The sequence below is a fragment of the Gallinula chloropus genome (assembly GCF_964237585.1).
Source record: "Gallinula chloropus genome assembly, chromosome: 2".
NCBI lineage: Eukaryota > Metazoa > Chordata > Aves > Gruiformes > Rallidae > Gallinula > Gallinula chloropus.
In genome coordinates this window covers 162,668,454-162,678,670 of record NC_140086.1, presented here as the reverse complement: position 1 = coordinate 162,678,670, position 10,217 = coordinate 162,668,454, and positions in this window count along the sequence as shown.

Sequence of the window (10,217 nt, the reverse complement as noted above, 5' to 3'; positions counted from 1 at the left end):
TCATCTCATCACACAGGGATAGAAACTTATTTGCTTCTCAGCCTGGAGAAGGGAAGGCTGTGGGGGGACCTCAGTGCAGCCTCCCCGTCCCTGAAGGGACCCCAGGAACAGGAGGGGAATCAGCTCTTGGGAAGGGCAGAGACTGTCAGGACAAGGGGCTGGAGTGAAGCTGGAGGAGGGAAGGGGGAGAGGAGAGACTGGGGGGAAGTTCTGTGCAGAGAGAGTGGTGAGGGGCTGGAAGGGGCTGCCCAGAGAGGGGGTGGGTGCCCCGTCCCTGGGGGTGTTCCAGGCCAGGTTGGCTGGGGCCCTGGGCAACCTTGTGTAGCTCCAGGCCTGGAGGTTGGTGTCCCTGCCTGTGGCAGGGGGTTGGAGCTCTGGGACCCCTGGGGTCCCTCCCAACCCAGCCCAGTCTGGGATTCTCTGACCTCTTGCAAAGTGGGCTGGACTGAGGATAAAATTCAGATTATTTAGACCTTACCTTTAGGCAGCTTTAGTTGGAGGGGTGTGTGTGTGTGTGTGTGTGAGACAGATTTTACTTGGATGTGTTGCCCAGCCCTGGGTCTCCTGGGTGCCCTTGTTGCTATACTTGTAGTGTGCTAATAATATTTGCATGTCTGCAAATGTAACCGAGACATTGAGGGGGGATGCCTCTTGCATTCCTACCCCGTGTCACAGAGGAGCTTTCAGCTATTCAAGCAGCAACATAAACCTCACTATTGTGGACCATGGGGTGTGCAGTGGCATTTTTGCTTAGCTATGTTATTGGCCATTAAATTCCCTGCTCCCTTTCTAAATCTGGCCACAGGACTCGACGCTGCAGACTTTGGCAGAGGTGAATTCCACAGGATGTGGGTCTATTTCCTCTAATTTCTGTTAAATGTGTCCACTAGTTAACTTTTACTGACTGTTTTCCTGTTCTCATTTCAGGGAGCAGGGCTGAGGCACGGGGGATCGGGCCAGCTGACACCAGGGCACCGTTCTGTGGCAGATGGATGTTCACCTCCTGGTTTTCTTATCCCTTGGAGCCTCTTAATGGAGATGCTCCAGTCAGAAACTTTCTTAACTCAGGCTCCTTCTGTCATCCTGACAGAGCTGCCCTAAATAGGGTGATTTCCCCTTACCCTAAGGTCTGATGTGTGTGCTTCTCTGCACAGACCACAGGGATGTACTGGAGTGGGATGAGGCTTTGATGTTCTCTGCTCTCCTCCTCCCTCCATCCAGTCCTTGCCCAGCACTGGGGTTTATGTGTTCCCAGTTCAGGACCATGTTTTTCTATGCAACTTCTCAATTTCATGCTCCAGGACCATGAAATGCCTCCATGAGAGACCATGAAAGGCAGAGCTGGAGATCTGTCACATCTTCCAGACCTTTGTCTGGTGCTGGATCTGGATCTGCCTTTTCCCTGGGCCTGATCCCAGTTTAGGGAAGGAAGGCAAGCAGGAGAGAAAAGCCCCCTGGCAGAGGGGCTCCTTTCCTATTCCTGCAGGGACCTGAAACCAGCTGCATCTCAAACTTAAGGCTCCAAATTGGTATTTTGCTTTAGTGGAGGTGAATGGTTATAGGTCTTCCTGGGGTCTTTAAAAACACACAGGTGGGATGGGGCTCAACTCTTACTGACTGCAGCAGTTCTTAACAATTTCTTGTATTCCAGATATTAACTAGAATTGAGACTTGTGGCAGATTTCTTAATTGCTTTTTCCCCCTTGTCTACACTATTGTGAATTGCCCAATATCCCCCCAAATTGCCATGAGCTTCTTACTAGTCCTAAGTGAGAAAGAGAATTTATTGGCTATTTAAACTATATATATATATATTTTACTACTGGACTGTATTCTAAAAAAGGAACATTTCTTACAGGAAAGAAATTATAGAATGCTGATCATAGAATCACAGACTGGTCTGGGTTGGAAGGGACCCCAAGGGTCCCAGAGCTCCAACCCCCTGCCACAGGCAGGGACACCAACCTCCAGGCCTGGAGCTACACAAGGGTGCCCAGGGCCCCAGCCAACCTGGCCTGGAACACCCCCAGGGACGGGGCACCCACCCCCTCTCTGGGCAGCCCCTGCCAGCCCCTCCCCACTCTCTCTGCACAGAACTTCCCCCCAGTCTCTCCTCTCCCCCTTCCCTCCTCCAGCTTCACTCCAGCCCCTTGTCCTGCCAGTCTCTGCCCTTCCCAAGAGCTGATTCCCCTCCTGGTCCTGGGGTCCCTTCAGGGACGGGGAGGCTGCACTGAGCTCCCCCCACAGCCTTCTCTTCTCCAGGCTGACCCAGCCCAGCTCCCTCAGCCTCTCTCCCTAGGGGAGCTGCTCCAGCCCTCTGAGCATCCCCGGGGCTCCTCTGACCCCTCTCCAACAGCCCCACATCTTCCTTGTGTTGGGCCCCAGCTCTGGACACAGGACTCCAGCTGGGGAGGGCAGAGCAGAGAGGGACAATCCCCTCCCTGTCCCTGCTGCCCACCCCTGATCTCCAAGCTTAGATAAGCATTTTGCTTTGATAAAGCAGATTCAGTCTGTTGCAATAATGCTGAATTGCCTCACTTGAGCAGTACAAAGTGGTTTTGCTTTGAAAATGCCACAACAATATAACTTGTGATGAAGTGAAATAGCTGTTGTATGGTTTTGAAAGCAGCAGCTAGGAAAACACAAGTCAAAGCCGAGCCAATCGCAGTGATAAAAGGGAGAGGTGCATTTTCTGTATCAAAAGGAAGTATTTAAACAGCACTGAAAGAAAATGGGAGAGTGGAAAGAACCTGTTTCAGCATCTTCTCTGATCTGATCTGACTGCACCAATGGGCTGAGAGCAATGGGATGAAGTTTAACAAGGCCAAGTGCAGAGTGCTGCACATGGGACAGAACAACCCCAGGCAGCGCTACAGGCTGGGGGAGACTGGCTGGAGAGCTGTCAGGAGAAGGACCTGGGGGTGTTGGGTGACTGTAGGCTGAACATGAGCCAGCAGTGTGGCCAGGTGGCCAGGAAGGCCAAGGGCATCCTGGCTTGTGTCAGAAATAGTGTGGCCAGTAGGTCTGGGGAGGGGATTGTGCCCCTGGACTGGGCATTGGTGAGGCTGCAGCTGGAGTGCTGGGTCCAGTTCTGGGCTCCTCACCATAAGAAGGACATTGAGGTCCTGGAGTGAGTGCAGAGAAGGGCAACCAGGCTGGGGAAGGGGCTTCAGGGCAAATCACACGAGGAATGGCTGAGGGAGCTGGGGGTGTTCAGCCTGGAGAAGAGGAGGCTGAGGGGAGATCTTCTCACCACCTACAGCTACCTGAAGGGAGGGTGCAGAGAGGTGGGTGATGGTCTCTTCAGCCAGGGGACAGGAGAAGGGTCAGGGGGAAATGGCAAGAATTTGCCCCAGGGCAGGGTCAGATTAGATATTAGAAAAAAAATCATTACTGAAAGAGTTGTCAGGGCTGGACCAGGCTGCCCAGGGAGGGGGCTGAGTCCCCACCCCTGGATGTGTTTAAAAAAAAGGGTGGATGAGGTACTTAAGGAGATGGTTTAGCACAGGATGGGAATGGTTGGTTTTGGTCTTTTCCAACTTTGTGATTCTGTGATATTCCCCAGAATTCCTGCAATGTGTTGTGAAAACATCTCATCTAAAACTTCCTTACTGCTCAGATGTAAAATTTTTCTAGGAGGTGGTAGCCTACTGTAGAAATGTCCTACAATTCTTTTAAGTTGGGATTTAATTGTTCTTTCATTGTTGATGACACAGATTTCCAAAGGAACAGTCTGGGCACCTTCAAACCTCCTGGAAAGAGAAAGGGTCCTCCACTGATTCATCTCATCTCAACATGATGGGTGGATATCTCTGTTGAGAGACCTGTTTCAGGGTCCTTCTTTACTACAGCTGCTTCAGCATGCTTGGCTGACCTTGTCTTACTGATGTGAGTGGATCAGGTCACCTGAAGATCATCATGTTTTATGGCCTGGACCAGAGGGATTCTTGCCCCTGACCCCTGAACAAGAGTGGACACAGCAAGGCTGCAGCAGGACCATTTCTGGTTGGAGTACAGCCCAGCTTGGAAACACATGTCTGAACCCACCAACAGTTTCCCCAGGGTGGATTACACTCAATGTCCCACCATGTGCTGCCTCACAGATTGAATTCCTTCACCAGTGGGACCTGGTGTTGAATGAAGGGGTCACTGGGTGGAAGCCTGTAACTTCCATCAGCCCAAACTGGACTATCTTCAGCCCTTCCAGCCATCTGTGAACTTCACCAAGACATCTACTTCCATGAACCTCAGAGGAACCTGAGCAAACTGGTTGGAGTAAGAAATACTCAAGGTTTCTTCAGTGAAGTCTTGGATTATGAAGTAGTTATTGAGGTGTTTCCATAACAAAAGATCACAGAAACAGTGGTCCATGAAGACTTTGGAAGAACATCAGTACAATATGCTTCACAGTTGAAACTATAAAAGTCCATTTGTGCTTTTTAATGTCCATTTTTAATATTTTTAATTTATTTCTTCTTCTTCTTGCAAGAAAGAAACCCTTGGACACCAGGTCCCCATCAGTGGAAGGAGTGGTGGACCTTCAGCAGCTGCAGTACTACAAATCAACAGCCTGCCTAAAACCATGGGTTGGAAAAGGACTGAAGGAAAAACACTCTGCAAAGGTTACAGGGCCAAAGCCCTGGGGCAACTGAAAGCTAAATTAAAAGGGGGGGGAAAAAAAAAAAAGAGAAGAAAATCTAATACTAAACCAAACCCCAACCCCCTAATGAAAACACTAAAAGCAATGATTAATATGACAACTGGGCAGCTTTCCCTGAAGACATGAATTCCCCTCAGGGTAATCAAATTTGTCTTAAAAATGATAAATAGTGCTACCACTAACCTAAAAAATGTACCTTGATCCCACCAGGCTCAATCTCTTCAAACAGTAGCTGCTTCAGTTGACAAAAAAAAAATAAAAAAGAAAAAAAAAAGTATTTAAATAAACAAATAATATAAAACAAAACCCACAGTCCCAACACGGATTTTTTCAAAGTTACCTCAGTCTTTTTTGGCTGTTCAGTCCACTCCCTGGTGTCCAGGTGTAAACAATTCCCAAAAAGAGACGTCTGTATCCCTGAATTCCAGAAAAGGTAGCGCTTTGTCTTTCTGCCCCAAAAAGGCTGCCTTTATGCTGAGTTTCTCAACCAACCCAGGGATGTTTGGGCCTTTTGAGTATTTTTTCCCCTCCTTTTTTTAATTTTTTAAATTTTTTTTTTGGCTTAAACATTCCCTTCTCCTCCCATTGGTGGCCTTTTCTTTCTTAATGAGATTCTTCTTCCTCTTGAGCAAGGCTATCTCATCTTCTTTTCCACTGCCTGCTCCCCACAAATCCCACACTCCTTGGAAAAAATTCCCTGCTTCATACCACTGTTTGCTTCCTGCCCTGGCCCCTTGGAGATGGACTGGGTGAAAAAGGGGTATTTATGAGCACGATCGTGCAAGATGGGTCTAACACCACCTATGTCCTTGATGAGAAAACCACTCTCTGAGCTTTCTTTCCATCCTCAGTCCTTTCTCCTTTTAATCTTCCCTGCAACTCCCTTGTAGCAGGTTGTGACTGCCTGTGGCAGGGGGGTTGGAACCCTATAATCCTTGGGGTCCCTTCCATCCCAGGCTAGTCTGTGATTCTATGATTCTATGACTCTTGGAGGAGCAAGTGAGATTGGATAAAGACTATGGACAAAAGGAGCATTCATCTGGACCTCCTGACTACCTAGGAAGCCAGATGGATGGCTTTGCTATGACTTTGTGTTGGTTAGTGCTAGCTTTGCTCTCAACTGGTTGTATGCAGGATGATTTTCAAGTTGCTTCTTTCTGTGTTCCTCCCTTTTCCTCTGTTTCTCTATCATCCTAGGCTGCCCAGGGGGGTGTGGAGTCTCATCTCTGAAGATGAGAAGCTTGACATGAGCCAGCAGTGTGCTCTTGCAGCTCGTAGGGCCAATGGGATCCTGGGCTCCATCAGGAGAGGAGTGGCCAGCAGGGACAGGGAGGGGATTGTCCCTCTCTGCTCTGCCCTCCTGAGGCCCCATCTGGAGTCCTGTGTCCAGAGCTGGGGCCCTCAATACAAGAAGGATGTGGAACTGTTGGAGAGGGGTCAGAGGAGCCACAAGGATGCTCAGAGGGCTGGAGCACCTGCCCTACAAAGAGAGGCTGAGGGAACTGGGCTGGGTCAGCCTGGAGAAGAGAAGCTGTGGGGGGACCTCAGTGCAGCCTCCCCGTCCCTGAAGGGACCCCAGGAACAGGAGGGGAATCAGCTCTTGGGAAGGGCAGAGACTGGCAGGACAAGGGGCTGGAGTGAAGCTGGAGGAGGGAAGGGGGAGAGGAGAGACTGGGGGGAAGTTCTGTGCAGAGAGAGTGGTGAGGGGCTGGAAGGGGCTGCCCAGAGAGGGGGTGGGTGCCCCGTCCCTGGGGGTGTTCCAGGCCAGGTTGGCTGGGGCCCTGGGCACCCTTGTGTAGCTCCAGGGCTGGAGGTTGGTGTCCCTGCCTGTGGCAGGGGGTTGGAGCTCTGGGACCCTTGGGGTCCCTTCCAACCCATGTCATTCTATGATTCTATGATTCTATGATATTCAAGGCCCATCTGTTGCCAACCTGTGTGCCCTGTCCTAGGGACCCTGCTTTGGCAGGGGGTTGGACCTGATGATCTCTCGAGGTCCCTCCCAACCCCTACAGCTCTGTGAGTCTGTGATCCAGGAGCCCCTATCATGACACTACTGAGCTTTCTGTTTATGTTGCTGTAAAGTGCTGTGAAGGAGGCAGCTGGCCATGTAGACTTTCAAGCACAGTTTCTCACCAATCCTCTTTTATTTAGCCACTTAAACTGTCCCTATGTTCAACAAACACCTTGAGAGCAGAGATGACAATCATTTATCCTTCCCAGGTAGGTTACAGTGGCTTTTCCACTTAAGAAAACCAGTCCCTGATGAATCATGCTGCAATCTGTCAACCCAAAATAGAAGTGGCTTTTGTTTGGGGTTGGTTTTTTTTTCACAAAAACCTCACATTTCATCATGGATTCTCAGCAGCCAAACTAAATGCACAGCCCCTCGTTATTCCAGTAAGCTCCCAGTCGCTTCAGAATTTGTGTGTGGCATGTTTTCCATTTCCTTGCTTCAAATGAATAAGAGTTTGTCATTGGAAATCTGTCATGGTAGCAGCAGGGAACAAGGGAGTAGGTGCCATCCTGCAGCCTCAGCCCCTGGGCTCTTAACGAAGGTCTGATGACAGTTAAAGAAATCTTCATGCATTTTAAGCAGAGTGCTGCTGGGATTTATCACCAGAGAAAGGCAGGTCTAGATGGCAGAGAATTATCTTTGGGACCCTGGATTCCAGAGTTTGGACCCCTCTGTGCCATCCTTTCACTTTCTCTGCTGCTGGGGGCAAAGCAGAAATGCTCACAGAAGTGTTTATTATTGCATTAATCTTCCCTGTATTCAGCCTTCTTGTAGTTTTGCATGGTGGGGTCCTGGTGTAGAGGGATTGTGGTGGGTGGGCTGCTGCAAGGAGCAGCCAGAAGCTTCCCCCAGCCCCACAGCCCAAGCCCAGCGGCTCCAGGCTGAGCAAGGCCGAGCCCATCAGCGCCGGTCACAGCCCCGCCGGGAACCCCAGTGAGGAGGGAAACCCCCCCAGGGAAGGGAGGGAGAAGGGGCAGAGACTCTGCAGGCCCCAGGGGCAGGGAAGGGGGCAGGAGGAGAGGCTGTGCCCCATGTTGGAACAAGCTCCTGGCAGCACCTGCAGCCCCTGGGGACAGGGAGAGGCCCCGCTGGAGCAGGTTTGCTGGGGGCTGCTGACCCTGGGGGGGACCAGGCTGGGCCTGAGGGACACTCTGGGGTTCTCTGGCTGCACCCCACATCCAGGACCCACACTGGAGCCGTTGGGGAAGAGCTGAAGCCCCGTGGGGAAGGATTCCCACTGGAGAAGTTCTGGGAGGACTGTGTGCCATGGGTGGGACCCCATGGTGCAGAGGGGAAGGGTGTGAGTAGTGCCCCCCTGGCTAAGAAGAAGAACAGCTCGTGAGGAACTGACCCAAACCCCCATCTCAAGCTGGATTTAAGTGCCTAAACAGAGGTGTCTAGATGATACACACCAGCCTCTGAGGCAGACACCCTGGGCTCTTCTTGTCAGTGAGTCTGACTGACCCCACCAGGAGAGGTTAGGTTACAACCCATCTCACCCTGAGGTGGATGTCCAAGACCATCCAGCTGAATCACACCCCTACCTGTTTCTCACCTGTAAGTGGGTCTGGGATGACCATCTCAGTGGTCATCCCACTTGAAGACTTTTCCTAGATGAAATGTCAGGGGTAAAGAGAAATGAGTCACCCCTCGTCTCTGCAGCCAGAGGCAACAATAAACAGTGATTTCCTCACTTGCAGGACCTGTATCTTCCTGAATCCCATTCCCCATGTCCAATAATGAGACTTCCATCATCTTCTCCAGCGTCCCACCTCTCCCTTGATGAGAGCTGTATAAATCACCTCCCTCAGCTGCACTGCAGCAGCACATTACATTTCATTGGGCACAAGTGGCAGTAGCTCCAAGTGCAATCAATAGAGCAGTTTTATAGGAGCAATAACATCTAAGGGTTTTTTCTCTGGAACTATGTCCCTTATTCAGGGGGAGACATATGTAGGTAGTAATAATGTTGTCCAGAGCCACAAATGGTTTAACAAAACACCCCAACCTCTGACTGAAATGATTGAGTCTTCTTGGCCTCTTGTTGAAGAAGTGAGGGCAAATTAAGTTTGGAGGTAAGGCTGTGAACAGTATGTTGTGGAATAAGCCCTGATTGGGATGGAGTAGGGACCCCCCAAGGTGAATGAACTGCTGATTGCTGGCTCGTTTAACATGCATTTCCACTTCACAGTGCTTGATATCCCTTCCCCCCTCTTGTTCTGCAAGTGATTAAAATAATTTAGACAAACAAGGAGCTGTTGTTTATCACCTTTACTTCATTTAGACACTTTGCCTTCTTTGTCAGACCTGATAAATGTGCTTGGAGGCTTTTTATATCCTCACATAATAAAGAAATTACCTCTCCCAATGAGAGGTAGATCTCCAAACATACATGACCTTGTCAGCTAGGATGGGTCCTGTTTGGATCTTTAAATAGTCACTGGAGGGGTATGTGGATCTACTTTTAAGATCAATGAGGCACCATAGGGACAACAGATAAACCAACCACCCTCCAGTAAACACAGCAGGAACCACAAAGAGCCTGACCTCCTGTGGAGGTAGCTGCTACTGCTGGGTGTCTGTCAAGCTTAGAATAATAGAATCATAGAATGGCTTGGGTGGGAATGGACCTTGAAGATCAACTCATTCCAACTTTACTCACCTTGACAGGGAGGGAGGGAGGAGGAGAGTGTCAGTTTTTGGGTTGGAGTGAGGCACGTGCCTTGAGGATGATGAGAATTACCCTGTAAAATATGGGTTTGAAGGGAAGTTTGGAAAAAAGCTAAATCATTGAACTATAGAATGGTTTGGGTCAGAAGGGACCTCAAAGATCAACTAATTCCAACCCCTTGCCATGGCCAGGGACACCCCCCACCATCCCAGGGTGCCCCAAACCCCATCCAACCCAGCCTTGAGCCCTGCCAGGGATCCAGAAGCAGCCCCAGCTTCTCTGGGCACCCTGTGCCAGGGCCTCCCCCCTCCTCTGGAAGGATTTCTGTCCCCCAGCCCCTCTCCAGCTGCCCTCCTGCAGCTGAAAGCCATTCTCAAGTCCTTCTCAGGGCTGATCTCCATCCATTCTACACCCTGTCTGTAATTGTGCCTGGGATTGCCTTGACCTGGCATAGTTTCCAAGTCTTAGAAGACTTGTTTCAGCAAAGCTGGGGTTCAGGGAAGTGCAAGGAAAAAGCCTTTTGATGTTCACCCAGTGGAACAGGTTGCCAAGAGACATTCTGCATCACTGGAGGTTTTCAAGACCCAACTGTACAAATCCATGAACATCCCAGTCTGATCCCAGAGCAACATCCTGCTTTGAGCAGCATATTGGGCTAGAGACCTCCTGAAGCCCCTTCCAACCTTAGTTATTCTGTGGTGCTATGATATCCAGCTCCATAACTTGGAGAGCATCTGGTTCTGATTTAGAGGCTGTAAGCAAGCCCATGTTTTGGATAGCAGCAGAACCTGCCCATAACTAATCTCCCATCATGTGACAAGGACCATATGTCATGCCATGTGGTGGTAACTGAGTGGGACTGAGGGAGATTA